At 45.9% G+C, this 16995-nt stretch overlaps 1 protein-coding gene across 1 annotated transcript in view; it reads left to right on the top strand.

Moving 5' to 3' along the window:
* The window catches only part of DPP6 (dipeptidyl peptidase like 6), a 646419-nt gene that overhangs the window by 390072 nt on the left and 239352 nt on the right, over positions 1 to 16995 (top strand).

Raw genomic sequence — 16995 nt, 5'->3', positions numbered from 1 at the left:
CGTTAAGAGTCGGAGGTCATGTGCAGCTAAAGGTATTCATTAAAAACAGTCACTGAGGTTCCGCGCCAAAAATCGACTTCAAGAGAATTCACTTTTTTCTTTCGCAGTATGTTTATGCTCATTGTTAGAAAGAGTAAACCTCAGCTTCAGGGAATACATTGTTTTTTTTTTTGTCCAGTACACACAGATTTGGACAGAACAATGATTACACACCTTTGGTGTGACTCAAGACACAGGTGTCCTGAAATCCCAGAATCCCAGCATTAGAGGAAAACCACAGGAAAGATCAGGTGGCCCCTGGCTTTACAGATGAGGGTCCGGAGCCCAGAGCTGGGGAGTGAGCTTTTCAGGGTCCCACAGCCGGGTGGTGACCCCACCTCCCAGCCCATAGAAATGCTGCTCTACCTCCTTCCCCTCTTTGAGAACATTCAACTTCCTAAATATCTTTATTTCATTTATTTTTGGTGTAAACATACTTTTTTCTTAAAAAAATAAAATGCTTATTGGGGTTTAGTATTAAGTGGATCCTCCCTTTACCTGACTGTTTGCCGGTGTAATGGAGGCCTAGCAAGGTTACATCATGGTGTAGTTGCCAAAAATGAGAGCTTTGTTGAATTAAATCATACTCTGCAAAGTAAGACCCCAAAAGAAGGAATGTGTATGCATTTCTGCATTAAGAAATCATCTTCGGTAGAATTACTCCCCTAAGAACATCTCATTCAACCCACTCAAAAATACCGAAATGGCAGAAACGGTTTTGTAATATTAATCCAGTGGAGAAAATGATCAGACAGTTGCTGAGGGTAAGTACATTTTAACATCAGCACGTTATCCCGACCTCCGTGAGGACGTCAGGTCAGCCTAAGCCAGGCCCCCTGCATGCACCTGCACTTGGAACAAAACGCAAGAACAGGAACTGTCTTTTTTTGCTCAGATCAATAGCTTGTGACAGATCACGTATTTTAACTAAAATGACAAATACTGACCCGACTTCAGAGACCACCTTAGGTGGGGGAAAGGAAGAGCCCCTCTGAGTGTTGCTAGGCTTATTCCGTACAGGGTCATCTTTTTTCTCTTAAAGATGTCCTTAGTGACTCGTGTCACAAGCACGGATGACGCACCAAACATGCCGACCCCGACTGCCAGGTTATTCTTGTCTTGAAGCTCCATTAAGTGCTCCTATAAACAAACCTCAAAAAAGGAGGACGAGGGGAGTCAGTTCGGGGCCCGCACCGTCGTCATCCAGGGTGCGGAAGTCCCGTGTTTGGGTTCTGCCGAACCCGACTTTAAAATTCTCATCCTTCCGTTGCGCCGTCCTTTGTTCCTGCACCTAGAACACAGGTCTGCCCTGGGATGCACCGTGGACTTTCTCCTCCGTTTTCTTGAGCACGTACTGAGGAAGCTCCGCCTGATGGGATGAGGGGCGAGCTGGCAGGACCGTCTGCACACGGAGGAAGGGAGTGGGCGGCTTCGAGTGGGGACATGAGTCCCGGCTCTTGGGCGTCCTGTCCTCTTGCCTTTCTGATGACTAACCAGGGGGTCTCTTTTTATTTGAAACTCAGAAGTGTGGAGATGGTTTACATGGTAAAACCGACTGGTTTTTGAGGTTGGGCTGTGAAAGTTCTGAACCTGGTGGGGAAATGGACACAGAGCTGTGCATAGGGTGGTCAGCAGGGGCGTGAAATAGTCCCTGCGGCCTTGACCTCTAACCTCGCTCTTTCCTTCTCCCCCAGCAGACCCTCTCGCAGACCCTCACACACAGGGTCATGTTAGCGGGTCCAGGCCCATGGGCCGGCCGCTTCCTCCTGGTCCTTGGCTTCCCATGACTGGCTCTTTCCCGGGATGGATCCGTGGAAGGGGTTGCTGGTGAAGGCAGCCGCCGTGCCCATCCAGCAGAAAAGCTTTTGCGAGAATTGGTGATTATGGGGTGGTGCTCCGCACTCGGCTGGACCACGGGACCTACCCCCGCCCCGTGCCCCCTATTGGGACTGCGCTTTGTTCAGTAGCGACAGGACCTCAGGCCAGTTGACTAAGCTCTGTGCACCTCCATGGAGCATTGTAAGGACGGAGTGACAAGTTACATGTCACAGGCCCGAATGTTGGCATGAGTCACATGTGGTTCCATAGCGTTAGGCTGGACCGGAGAGCCAGGCGGCTCAGGGCTCGCGGCTCAGGACTCAGGCAGGGGGAGTGTCAGCAGCAGCAGGGGTGGAAACTGCACCCCCTGATTTTTTTAGCTCCTTCTCTGTAGGTGTTCAGGCTAGGCTGCTTCCCAGGCAGGGTCCTCGAAGCTACCACTGGTGGTAGGAATTATAGCAAGGGGCACTCTCTCAGATTTTCAAAACAGGAAATCAAACCTGAACTTTCACTTGAATTACATATTTGATATCCCAGGAATTCCACAGCATTACACTTTACTCCTATTTTAAACGTAATTTAAATACCAAATGATATATTTTGTTTTTATGCTTCTAGAAGACTCTTTTGTCAACAAATCGACAAATTATATAAAGGTCTTTGTTATGATGTATATTCCATTTTCCCCTGAGAAATGAAACACAATAGTTCCTGAGGAATCTTAGGACTCTCTTCTCTACCAAGGAGAATATTGACTTCTTTTTTCCTTCTTTCTCTTCCTTTGCTATCCATCTATCTGTCCATCCATCCATCTATCTGTGTGTCTGTCCACCCATCCATCCATTTATCCATCTATCTATCTGTCCATCCATTTGTCTATCTATCCATCCTTCTATCTGTCCATCTGTCTGTCTATCTACCTATGTATCCATCTGTCCACCCATCCATCTATTTATCCACCTGTCCAACCATTCATTGTATCTGGAAGGCAACTTGACAATGCATTCAAGATGAGTAGAAATATTTAAGTATTTCTGCTCATCCCAGGGAATTTTTCATAAGGAAAGAATCTGAAGAGTGAAAATATTTGAAGCTGGAGAAGCAGTTAAATACAAGTAGATGAAATATGTAGCCATGAAAAGAATAGTTGCGAAGATGATGGTACTATGGAAATATGTACGCTGTTACCGCAAACACAGAAGAATACAATATTACACTTAGACTTCAGCCAGCAACCGTCAGCCTCATCTCTGTGCACTGAGAAGGCTGGGAAGTACTCACTGCAGCTCAGCTGGTTGGGGCGGGGGGGACTTAGTATGTTATTTTTCTTGGCGATGATTTCCATAATTGCTGTTTCAAAGCCGTTTATTCGATAATTTTAATCAGATTTTTAAGAATTCAGCATCACGTTCCAAAGAGATTAGACTTCCTCCAGCAATGAATACGGAGGAACCGCAGACAGGTCTGGAAGTGCTTGGAAGGGGAAACACGTGCTCATGAGAAGCGTCCTGTTGCTCTGCTGTATGTCAGGTTTTCTGACTTTTTATATCTTTACTTGTTTAATTACAAATCTACTTGTTTTAATTATTTAAATGACTAAATTAACATTTAAATAAAAAGTCCTTTTGTTCCCTTAATTTATGCTCCCCTTTGATTTTATATAATCACTAGACTGTAGAATTTGAATTTTTATCTGTCTCTAAAAATTAATGAATTCTGACTCCTCACAGAGGGGGACATAATTACAAGTATTATTAGACCCATTGCAGAATCTAGAGGAATAATGGGTCCGTGGTGCTGGGGAGGAACTCCAGAATTTGTTAGAGATCAGAACTGGAGACCACTTGTTTTTTTTTTTGTTTTGTTTTGTTTTTTTCCTTTTTTTCCTTCATCCAGTGGGCTTGACTTTCACAATTATTAGTTTTCACTTCATTCTGTTTCATCTAATTCCCATCAAGGGCTTCGTGTGCCTGTGGTCCCATTTTTGGAGAAGGCAGAAGCCCACCTGCCTCGCTTCTGTCCCCCTCAGCCTCGCACAGCCCTGCTGGCGGCTCAGGACACAGTGCTCCCGCAAGTGGGCTCCGGCGGTGGGGAGGGAGCCCCAGCCCCTGGCTGGTGGACGCACTCCCCCGCTTCACATGTCACCCTCCTGCTCTGGGTGACACCAGCCCCCACAGATCCGACCCTGGGAAATAGCCTTGTTATTGTGTATAGTTGAGGAGGCTGAACTTGACACCCTGAAAGCCCACCGAACTATTTTATTCGACCCACGGAGTGATTTCGACAAAGTGAAAATCCAGGTTTCTGGCTTTTCTTGAAAAATAGGATTATCTGGCCGCAGCGGGCTTCCTGGTCTCGCAGTTAGCAGACACTGGCTGGTGCAACGGGCTAGCAGCTGTCCATCCCCCCAGACGCTCCCCTCACTGACTTCTAGCCAGACTGGCCTCTCAGTTGCAAACCCCCGAGTCCTGGAACAAAGGGATGGCGCGTCCAAAGTCGCCGTCTTCTGCAAGAACGCCGTCCTAAGCCGTGACGCACACTCTATTGAGTATCTTTTCTGTGTCTGCAGGGTCTGTCCATCCTCCGTCCTTCTGCATTGTTTTTTCTTTTTCTCTCTTGCTCTTTCTTTTTGCTCCTCTTTTCTTTCTTTTCCCTCTTCCCTTTTTTTTCTATTTCTCTCGTTAAAAGAGCAGGAAACAAAAATATTTTTCATTATAAGTTTTCATTTTCATTTTAAGTTTTTATTTCATAGGCTACTCTGTTCTTACGTCAATTCATTTATTACGTGAGGAGAATATCTTACACCTGTGCCTTTAAAAGACCCGAAAAACAAAGTAGCAGCTTCATTTTTCTGGCCCCACACCTGCTGTCCTATGCAGGTTAAGGGTGGCCTGATGTAGTGCTTCTGTCACTGTCTCTACTCTGTTGTTTGACATTAAGCAAGTAATTCTTGTCCTCTGAGCAAGGCCCTGGGCTAGACAGGTTGGGTGGGTGGGTGGGTGGGCGGGGCAAGGTTTAGTGAAACGGGTTGAGTCTTGGGGAATTTTCCACCCAGATCTAAAGAAGCGCGCATTTGCCAGACATCTGTTCAGCGGAGGCTCCTCGGGCGGGAGTCCCAGGTGGAGAGGGGAGAGCGGGGTGGAGGGTGGGAGCAGACAGGGCTCGGAGAGGGACGTCCAGCAGCCCCTGGAAGGCAGGCACGACTAGAAGACGTGTGGGAGGTCACATTGTCACTCAGCAGTGAGCAGGCTGAATGCTGAGTCTGGTGGGCAGTCAGGGGGGCTAAGTCGCCACCCCTGCACAGGTGGTCTGGGAGCGGTTGGAAGGCCGGGTGTGGCATGGGGACCCCAAAGAAGACAGGGAGCAGGCCATCGAGCCCTTGACTCAATGCTCCAGTCTTTACTCTGCGGGAAACAGAAAGCGATGGGACTTCTGGGGACAGGCCTGTGTGCTCTAGGAAGATAAACCACCACCCATGTGAGGGGGATTGGGAGGAAGGAAAGATCGCCGGCAGGGAGCCCCCCGGACCACTGTGGGCCCCAGGGAAGCGGAAGGAGTTCCTGGTGATGGCGTGACTGGGAAGACAGGAGGGATGACTCTAAGTCACGCGACACAAGCACAATTGAGGAGTCCGGGCTGCATTTGTGTGCGGGCAGCTGAGGTCACCGCTACGGGGCTGTGCTGTCTGGGGCGCGGGTCTCACTCGCCCCCAGTCAGGAGGTGTAAGGGGCCCTGGAGCAGAAAGCCGGGGCTCCTTTGAGGAAGAGGGCGCCGCAGGTGCACGCAGGGTGCTAACGGTGCAATACACTCGTCTTATTTCACTGAACTCCGTGAGCGGCTGTTACTTTGTATTCTTACTTTACAGAGGGAAACACAGGTTTAGAGAGGCTAAAATATCTTTTTCTGAGTCACATAGCTGGTAGCCGAGACTCCAGGGCTGACCTCGGCTTTGTCGAGCTCCCAGCAACCTCATTTCTAGGCCGCATGCAGGGTCCGGCCACAGCCAGCGGCTCAGTACCCAGGAGGGTGCCCGCAGCCTGGGGTATGTGGTTCCCACTGGGGACCGTGAGCCCACCTCTGCAGGTCCTGGGGGCCACCGCACATGGCCCTGAAGAAAAGCTTACACATGCAAAATGCGGAGTCAAGGCCAGAGACTTTGCTTGCTGGCCGGCCCTTCTGCTCTGTGCCAGCTGCATTTTCACTTACAACCCGTGCGGGAGTGCGGCCAGCTCCTGTCTGACTCCACATGCGGTGCTTTCCAGGCGTAGGAAGGGCCCGGATACAGACAGTGGCTGCTGGGCCAAGGGGACCGCCAGGCCCAGCCACGCCCCCCCTTCCTCGTGGGCTGGGCAGGGTGGCTGCCAACCCTCATTTGTCCGAGCCCCACATCGCTTCTCGGCCTTTTGGCTAAGTTCAAGTGTCCGAGCCCCACCCCCCGGGGGGTTGCATGCAGAGTCCTCGTGACTTGCTTAATCTTTTCAACATCTGGCTTTGGTTTTATCATCACTAATCTTGTTTATTTTGTCCTCGTTTTCCTTTATGAGGAGATTGGCACAAACGCCCGTGGATAGATTGATGCTTCCCGCTCTTCATTTCCTGCCCATTACGTGGCCATTCAGGGTGTTGTATCATTCTCTAGCTCCTTCTTTCCGTAGTGGCCTCCTTTCCCTTCCTGCATTATAATCACATATGCGTTCATCTACTACATGGAAACGAGACATTAGCCCTCTAGCTACGTGTCTCACCAGAGACATGCCAACGATTTTATACACACGGGGGCTGCCCTATATGTAGACCGATATTTTCAAAAGTCGGGATGATGCTGTTAACAACTGTGTTTGGGATTTGACTAAATAGTCCTAAATAATGCAAAAGGTAAACTACTCAGCAGCCTCATCGGCGAGTGTAGACACCAACACCGTAGACGCAGTATTAGCGAGTCGGGCTCACTCATGGATCAGATTTAGCATCTGCTCCGAGTCATGTACCCGTGACAACAGCGTTTAAATATCCAGAATCAATCAACAAAACCCATTACAACCACCAAATAACAGAAAAATCCTTGTGATGACATTGCAGGACCTTGAAAGCGTATCTGGTTAAAGCTTATCAGCAACGTCTAATAAAATTTCTGGGTGAGATGAGAGTGAAAACCTGCTTAAATATGATGAAAAAAAAATCCATCAGAGGCCAACTGGAAGTGAAACCCATTCTCAGTGTCGAACAGTGAAACCATTTCAGTTACGGTCGGGCCAGAATTCTCACCAGCACCGTTGGCATTTAACGTGTTCTTGAAGATGGCAGGACATGCAGTAGACAAGCAAACTTGGAGGTGGGGAGAGGAGCTAGAAAATGGAAGAAAACGGTCTCTCTTTTCCTGGTAACAGGATTGTATTCCAAAAACCTAAAAGATCTTGATTCTAGTAAGCTGTAATTAATAAGAAAAAATTCCCATATGGCTGGATACAAGAAATAGGTGAATAAATCACTAGCTCTGTCTTCATGAACATCAGTACCTAGAAGCCAGGATAGTCCTTTCACTGCATGAATGAAACTATAGGGTCCTACTTTAAATCTAAGAACCACGTAAGACTTAAAGCAAACTGTAAGATCTTTTTGAATATTTGAAAAAATGTAAGGGTGTAACGTAATCTGAGATAAGAAGACAATATTAAATATGTTAAAAGCTCTTAAAATTGATACCAGACTTGAATCCAATCTTGATTAGAATGATGGAAGAAGCCTAACGTCAAACACCGGGTGAAATATCTTAATTGCCATACACGACGATAAATACCTGAATGGAGCCATAAAAACTTTTAAATGTATAGGAACGTGGACTTGCTTGTCTGATATCAAAACTCACAAGGGAGAATCGCTCTCAGCTCAGTAAAATAACAGCTAATACATTCCAGTACTTGTGACGCACCAGGCATTGGAATGACTTTATTGAATTTTCACACTCACCACGGGGCCCAGATATTATCTGCATTTTATAGAGGAACAGAGAAGGTAAGAAATTTACTGAATTTCACATCGTAAGTGGTGTAAGCAGTGTATGCGTCACAGGCTTTTTGAATCTGCGGTAAAAGCTTAAAACCCTCCACATCTGTCTGTGGAGAGCATGGTGAGAGGTGCGAGACTACAGAATTCAGACAGACATTCTAGTGTCAGTGAGTATTTGATACTCCAGGGGAATCGATGGCATAACTAGGAAACAGTGCCGGGATGCCTGGGTGGCTCAGTCAGTTAAGCGTCTTCCTTCCGCTCAGGTCATGTTCCCAGGATCCTGGGATCCAGCCTCACATGGGATTCTCTGCTCAGCCGGGAGCCTGCTTCTCCCTCTGACCCTCCCCCTCTCATGATCTCTCTCTAGTAAATAAATAAAATCTTAAAAAAAAGAAAAGAAAAGAAAAGAAAACAGCACCAGCATCCCTAATGGTATCTATAAGGAGGTAATGTTGGATTTCACAAATAAACAAAATTAAGTCCCACTCGAAGTAAAAGTTTAATGTCGGAAAGAAGACTCATTGCTTCGTTTAGCACAAAGGAGAGAAATTTTCCAAAATGTGCATTCCAGAGGCTGTAAAAAAAAAAAAAAAGAGCCCTATTTAACTCCCACAGAAATGTCTTCAATTTAAAAAATTAAAAGGCAAAATCAATAGGCAAATAGCAGACAATATTTTCAGTCCTGGGAACAAAGGAAAGGCTACAGGCTACAAAGACTTCTTCCGCACGGATCTGGAAAGGACGGATAATCTGGTAGGAAACGGACAGAAATGTTGCAGGACTTGACCTCAGGCAAACCAGAAGCCACGGCTTGCTTGGCTTCGGGATTCATCCTGACTCAGACGGTCTGGGATCAAATGTTCAGGAGCGGCGAGGTGGTTCGCACCCGCTGAAAGGGTGGACCCACGCCTACCATTCACGGTCGTCGGTAACCTGGGGCCTGGGACAGTCGCAAGCGCATGAAGCCATTCCTGGGAACGGCAGTGGTGGACTTCTTGAGGGAGCACAGCAGATTCCTCACTGCCGCAGCTTGTGTCACTAGCGCTGACCCGTCGTCAAGGGACGTGAGCCATACCGATTTCCAAGTGCAGAAGGCCATGCTCTTGGCCAGTTTCTGTTGGTGTTACTTTGTATCCGTGACCTCGTGGCCACGCTTACGACACACGGGGTTATGCGTGGAGATAACCATTCACGTATTCAGTGAACGTGTACGGAGCACCTGTTACGTGCCCGTCCCCATTAGGCACTGGGAATGGAGGGATGACGAAACCAACCACCCTGCTTGACACCTGGTCCCGGCCGTGACAATGTAAGGCGATCAGAGTTATCCTCCTAAAATAAACAACTATAAAGCAGGATAAGAGGGAAACGACAATTTTCATGCTTTGGACCATTAGCAGCTCACAGCTGTGATCCCTGAGAGAAGGAAAACAAATGAGATGAGCCCAGCTGTCACCTGAGCCTTCTGCCCGCGTGTTTTTGCTGGACCTCCCAGGGAGGGAAAACTCAAGCCTTCTTTCCTGCTGAGTCAAGCAGACAGACCAGAGTTGGGGGGGGGTAGAAGATGGCTACAGTTTATAGGACAGAGTCCCCGAGACAGGGACACGAACTAGAGAGTGCTCAGAACACCTGCGCGGGGCTCCCTGTGAGACTTGGGTTGATCCTTGTACGTAGACAGTGAAACACCACGAGTCAGGACGAGGTCGAGTTTCAAGTGAAGAACAATTATCGGATCCTGTAAGACGAAAGATTCCCAGAGCTCACGCCCTGCCAGGAATCAGTTCAGTTTTTCCAAGCCACGGGATATGAAGTCCCAGGTAGAGCAAACCCCTTAGAGGGAAGGGACAGTTAGCCCTAAAATGATAGCTATTATAGAACAACCTTTAAGACATCTTAAAAATGAACTCTGAAAGAATGAATTTAATCCCCACATGATTAACTGCCTGTCATAAAAAGCCCAGCGTTCTTTGAAGAAACACTAAAAATCCAAGACTCAACAAAAGAAAAGTCAAAATACCTTTTTCATATTTTGGATTACTGTATAAACAAAGAAGCAGGGACATGTGACCTACAATAAGTAGAAAAAGGTAGTCGATAGAAACCCACAAATAACAGAGATAATAGAATTAGCAGAAAAGCATATTAAAGCTGCCGTGATCACTGTGTTCCAGACGCTCAAGGATATAAAGAAAACCAAGAGCATGATGGGAATAAAAATTAAAGATTGTAAAACACCCTAATAAAATTTCTAATGATTAAAAATGAAGCATCAAAATTTAAAAAAAAAAATCTCTAGATTAACAACAGACCTGGGCACTATAGGAAAGCAAAAGGAGAAACCCTGAACTTTAACTAACGTCTGGGTGGCTCAGTCGTTAAGCATCTGCCTTTAGCTCAGGTCATGATCCCAGGGTCGTGGGATTGAGCCCCACATTGGGCTCCCCACTCAGTGGAGAGCCTTCTTCTCCCTCTGCCCTCACCTCACTTGTGCTTTCTCTTTCTTTCTCAAATAAGTAAATAAAATATTTTTTAAAAAGTCTCCAAAGTGAGAAACTGATAGGAGAAAAAGTCTTTAAACAAAACTTGGACTGCACCTCAGTAATCTGGTAGACAACACGAAATGGGCTAATAGAGATGTTATTAAAGGCCCAGAAAGAGAAGACAAAAGAAAGTTTTAAATAATGACTGAACTTCTTAAATTTGATATCAGAACTCAATAAATCTCAAGCATAATAAATATAAATAAAGCACACCAAAGTACACAATAATCAGGTCACTGAAAACTAGTGAGAAGGAGGACATTTCCGTGGCGGCCACGGAAAGAGACATACTATGTACAGAAAAATAAGGAACAGGACAACACCTTACCAGATATTCTGCAAGTCAGAGCACAGTGGAATGGCAGCCTTAAAGCTCTGGGGAAAAAATAAAAGTGTCAATGTAGCATTCTACATGCAGCAAAAGTATCTTTCAACACTCAAGATAAAAGAAAGAAACTGGAGACCAAATCTGAGAGCTCTCTGTGGCCACACATGAGCACGATGGGAAGCCGAAAGGAAGACCTTTGGAGTAAGAAAAGATGATACCAGCTGGAAACTTAGATCTGCATAATGGAAGGAGGAAGGCAGGAACGGTACAGATGGTCAACATGTAAGTAAGCTTTTAGCGGAAACTTGAAGAAAATGAATTAACCAGTCCTGAAGAAATACATCTGTCTTTTTATAGAAGGGTCCATTAAATTATGTGGTGAAAATGTCCAGCTTCATGTTAACTTATAGAAGGCTTTTATGTTAACTTATATGTTAATATAAGGCTTCCGTCTAATGCTTTTCTCCAATCCTACGCGTTGACTAAAAGACACAAACATTACACGTAAAATCTTTGGAATGTGTTAGGATTTTCCTGAGCCGGACACATAGGAACAGGAATCGGATACAATATGGGGTGGGACGTAACTCCAGTAAAAAGGGCATGTTTCCTCTATCCTTATGTCCATAGGCTCCCTTTAGTACTCCTAGAGGACTCAAAGGTGAGTTTTAAAAAGCAGGACCCAATTATAAGCCTTCTATGATATATACGTTCAATACGAAGACATAGGTTAAAATTAAATGGATGTAAAAAGATAATTCTCTGCAAACACTAACCAAAGGAAAGCTGGAATGGTTATATTAATATCAAAGTAGACTACAGAATAGTCCTTATTACCAGAAATAAAAATAAATATTTTATAATGATAAAGGAGTCGGGTCCTTAAGAAGGCATAAGAATCCTGAAGGCGGGGCACGTGATGTGGTGAGCACCGGTGTTAGAGGTAACTGATGAATTATTAATGCTACATCTGAAACTAATGATGCACAGGATGTTGGCTGATTGAATTTAAATTAAAAAATTTTAAAAATTGGAAACAAGAATCCTGAAGGTGTATGCCCCTAGCAATAGCCTTGTAAGATTTAAAGCAATAATCTGTTGAACCAAAACCCAAAATGGACAAATCCACAATTCAAGCTGGAGATTCCAACGATCCTCTCCGAGAACTTGATAGAATTTAGAAAGAAAGACCAGTAGAGACCGGAAGCCTTGAAAACTCTGTTATCAACTGACCTGCCCGACGTTCGTGCATCACACCACTCAGCAAAGCAAACGACACATTTGTTGTGTGGTACATGGAACACTCGCCAAAACTGACGAAAGTGTGGGCCGTTTAACAAGTGTCCACCGATCGCAAATGCTGAAAATTATACAAAGGATCATCTCTAACAAATACATAATTAAACTGGAAATCAATGGCAGAAAATATCTGGAATGTAGCCTGATGATTAAAAATTAAACAACCTGCTTTTAAGTGACAAACCAGCCAAAGGAGAAACCAGATGGAAATTAGGTAATATTCTGAAATGAAGGAAAATTAGGATGTATAACATCAAAATTTATGGTGTACAAGTTGGCAGTCCTCACAAGGCAATTTATGGCTTTAGGTGCTCAGAGTATTAGATTTAAGCTTTCACCTTAAGAAACTAGAAGAAAAATGAGAAATTAAATGTAATTACACAGAAGAAAGGCAGTAAGGAGAAGAAATCGATTGTATGTGGAAGAAAAAACAGTTGGAAAAAACTACAACAACAACAACAAAAAAAAAAACCCCACCAAACTGGTTTTGGGGAAGGATCAACAAGATTGATTAAGAACAAAGATAAAGGGCAAACACCAATAATACGAACAGAGGTGTGGAGAGAATAACGGCGAGTATTAGTAATAGTTTTAGATCAATAAGTTTGACAATGAAAATAAATGAATGAAATGCAATGAAAAAGTCCTTGAAAGATACAAATTACTCCAGTTTCCTAAAAATGAAATAGGTAGCCTCAGGAGTCCTATATCAATATAAAAAATTGAATTAATAGGACGCCTGGGTGGCTCAGTGGGTTAAGCCTCTGCCTTTGGCTCAGGTCATGGTCCCAGGGTCCTGGGATCGAGCCCCACATCGGGCTTTCTGCTCAGCGGGGATCCTGCTTCTCCTTCTCCCTCTTCTGCTGCTCTGCCTACTTGTTCTCTCTCTGTGTCAAATAAATAAATAAAATCTTTTTTAAAAACTGAACTAATAGACAAAAAGCTCCATGTATAGGAATCTCAAGGTGCAGATGGCTTCACTGGTGAATTCAGTGTTTAAGAAAAACATGTCATCAGTTCTGCACTAAGTTACAAAACAAACAGAAGAGGAGGAAATACTTCCTAAGTCATTTATTGGGCTAGCACTGCCCCCCAAATAAACAGACGAGGTTATTAGCAGAAAAGAAAACCACAGACTAATTTCCCTCACGATACAGGCACAAAATCCTCCACAGAGTGGCAAATCCCATCCAGCAATGTATAAAAGGCAAATTCATCGCAGCCAAGTAGAGTTTATCCAAGGAATGCAAGTTGGCCTCAGCATTTGAACATCAATGAAATGTACCATTTTGACGGACTAGGAAAAGTAGAACAACATAATCATCTCAGTAAATACAGAAAAGGCATTTGAGTTTATTCAACACTCATTATAAAACTCAACATCCATTACAAAAATTCTGAGCAAAATGGAAATAGACAGGAAGGCCTTCATTTGGTAACAGATGTCTGCTGAGCACCTGCCGCTAGTCCACCAAATAGTGGGGAGTGAATGCCTTCTCCCTAAGATCGGGGGAAAGGCGAGGTGCCCGCCCTCCTGACTTCTGCTGGGCATTGTGTTAGCGGTTCTCTGGAGTGTAATTAGGGTATAAAAAGAAGCAAACACTCATCCAGTTAGGAAAGGAAGAAAAAGAACTCTTTAGTCACAGAAAATTTGATTACATAGAAAATTCTAAAGAATCTACCAAAAAACTTTAGAGCAATTAATGAAATTAAGCAGGGTTGCAGAAGAGAAGGTTCAGGGTACCAAAATTAACTCTATTTCTGTCCGTTAGCAATAAACAATCGGATATTGAGACATGGATATGTTTTTATGTATACAAAACATCAGTAATATCGAATACTTTGGGGTACACTTAACAAAATATGGGCAAGATCTGTACCCTGGAAACTACAAAGCATTGCTGAGAGAAATTGAAGATTTCTTTTAAAAGCCCTCCTTTGAAGGAGCTTACATTTTAGTGAAGGGGATGGGCACTAGATAAGATAAATAAGTTAAATGTACATTTTTGTAATAATGATGAAGCCTAGAAAAATCAGGGAAGAGGGTTAGGAAAGGTTAGAGGTAGACTATTGGGGTTTCTAGACATCACGGCCAATAAAGAGAGGCAAGGCCTCACTTAGGAGGTTTTCGAGAAGAAAGCTGACAGGTGACCATCCTGGATGTTTTAGGCAGGAGCAACACCAGGACAAGGACCACGAGGCCAGCCTGTGCCCAGCTTGTTCTGGGAAGGTGTGGACGGTGGCGTGGGTGGGGGGAGGGTCCCAAGGGGCCATACTTGGAGATGGGGACGGAGAGCCGATGGGACCAGGCAGTAACCCCACTGTTCAGTGGGAACTTTGACTTTCAGTCCACGTGTGCTAGAAGCTGAAGGGGCTGTGAGTGGGGGGCGGGGTGATGATTTCTGTGGTAGAGACGGCTCTGACCCCTGGGACCAGAATAGACAGCAGGGGACAAAGTCAGAGCCTGACACACAGCTGGAGGCTCACTGCAGTGGCCCAAGAAGAAGGACCCATGCTTAGACCAGGGTGGGGGCCAGAGGGGGGAGGTGTTCTGAATAGACTTTGACAGAAGACCCTCAACAGTTTCCGCTAGGCTAGAGACAGAAGAGAAAAGAGAGCTGGGAGCTTGGCCAGAGCGGCTGAGCGGGTGGGGTTGCCATGTCTGAGATGAGGACTGTCCCCGGGGCTGGAGGGAGAGGGGATGGGATGTGAGAGGCTCTGTTTTATATCCGTTACAATGAGACACCCACTTGACATTCAGTGGAGACCCCCCGGGGAGGGGGGCAGTGGGGTATACATGGCTGAAGCTCAAAGTCAGGTCCAGCCGGGTTCAGAGGGTCTTGGACATGTGGCGATTAAAATCTTCAGCAGGTACCTGCTTTTCACAGCCACGAGGCTGGATGGAATCACCTTGGATGTGATTTCTGATGAAAAAGCAAAGAAACCTGGTAATCAATGTTGGTTACTCCAACATTCAGAGGCAGGGAAAAGAAGGCAACCAGCCATAGTGCACGAAGAGAAACATTGAGGAGGAGCTAGGAGAAAGGGTGCATCCCGGAAGCCACGTGGCGACAGGGTTTTGAGGAGGAGAAGGTGATCAGTGTGCCAAGAGGAGAACTGAGAAGTCATCACGGCATGAAGCCAGGTGTCTGGTAACCTTGAGAAGAGGAGGTTGTGTTGAGTGGGGATCAGAACGTGGTAGGAGGGAACTTCAGAGAAGACAGGAGAAAACGCAGAGCGTAACTCCCTTCAAGGAGATATGGACGCTCAGTGTTCTAAGGATGGAGTCCGTACTGCCCACAACATGCCCAGTGAGCACGGAAAGTGCCCGTAGCGCGGAGGATTAACTGAGCTCTCCGTGAGCATCACGGTCCGTGCACCAGAGGCTCAGACACAAGAATACAGACCACTGCTCCCTGCTGCCCGAGAAGGGGGAAAGGATGCATTCGTTCATCGGTAGTGACCGTGTCAATTCCAAAAACATTTCTGAAAACCAATTTGACAATATCTATTTGCATTTTTCAAAACAACTTGTAAATCACCAATCGCACCCTTAGATATCTGTCCCATAAAAAAAAAAAACTGTTCAAAGCTCACACCCACCAGTAAAGAAAGATGGAGGATTTTATTACAACGACACACAGGACAGCCCATGCTCACCACTCAAAACTGCTGTGTTTACAGGCTCGCCCCTGTGCTAAAATGTGTGTGTGACATCCAGACCCATGCTTCTGGAGCTTTTGCGGACATTTCCAGGCGTGAGCCTAGTGGCAAAAACATTGGCGTTCCAGAGTTCATACTGTGAACGCGTGTGTTTTAGTGGGTGTGGCCTTGGTAGTGCCACATTTTCCATGTTTTTGTACTTTTTCTTGGAGATCATGCTGTTTGGAGTGGCCCCCCCAGGGAGAGTGCCAAAGCGCGGGGCAGTGATCCGAAATGCAAGAAGGCTGCGCTGTGTCTTAAGAGAAAACCGTGTTAGATGAGCCGTGTCCAGGCACGAGTCAACGCTGTCCCTGTGAGTTCCGTGTTCATGCATCAAAGGCATACATTCAGAAAGACCCTGTAAACAGAAACACGCGTGAGGCGGGCTTCTGCGCTGCTTGGTCGACAAGAGGATTGTGACCCGAGCCTCGCCGAAACCTAGCCCTGCGTTTCCCCGAGGAGCAGTGTGCCTCCGTAGTCTCTAACTCGGAGTCTGTGGACACTGTGCAGAACATAACTACCATGAGTACCAAGAACCTTCTGGAACTACCTTTTAGGAAGGACCAAGTGCGTAAATCAAGGTGTATGCACGGCACAGAGTACGAGGCAGGCTCCGAAGATCGGTAATCCGGGCTGAGCGGGTTGCTGCAAGGAAAACCCCAGTGACGGATGGGTGCAACGCCGTGTCACTTTCCACGGTGGTTACACATCTGTATGTTTGCACCTGGTCGTAGGCTTGTCGGCAGGGTGGCCCGCACCAGGCTGACGGCGAGGGCTCTTCCGAGTGGGCGTGGGGGTCTGCCCAGCCGGGGGAGGGCAGCCAAGGCGGGGAGGGGGATTAAAGGGAAACGGCCTTTTTGATGAGGTCATGTATGTAAAAATGCTGGTGTGCCATGAAGACATTTGAAGGAAGAGGTCCGGTTCGTCGTCTGCACACTGACCAATTGTGGGTCAGTGTCCATGATGGCTTAAAAGCCAGCTGCAAAGTAACGTGTACAGTGTGATTCTCTTTAATGAACCAGTCTGCTTAGTAAGCTTTTAACCGTACAAAGGAACAAGGGAAACCGTGTTTAAAGATACAGGGAGGATGGGAGTCTTGGTGGGGAAGGGATTCCTGGGTTTCATCTTTACTTCCGTTGATTTGTTTCCATACATAGCGAAAGTATTGCATTGCTGCAACTTGGGGGAGAAAAAATGTGGAAAAGTATCAACTCCCTGAATATTATTTCTCAAAGAAAGGATACTGCCATCTTGAATACA

Source organism: Lontra canadensis, unplaced genomic scaffold (genome assembly GCF_010015895.1).
Source record: "Lontra canadensis isolate GAN:19392208 unplaced genomic scaffold, GSC_riverotter_1.0 scaffold111, whole genome shotgun sequence".
NCBI classification, from domain to species: domain Eukaryota; kingdom Metazoa; phylum Chordata; class Mammalia; order Carnivora; family Mustelidae; genus Lontra; species Lontra canadensis.
The sequence above is the reverse complement of the archived record's forward strand: the minus strand, read 5'-3'. Positions and strand labels throughout refer to the sequence as shown.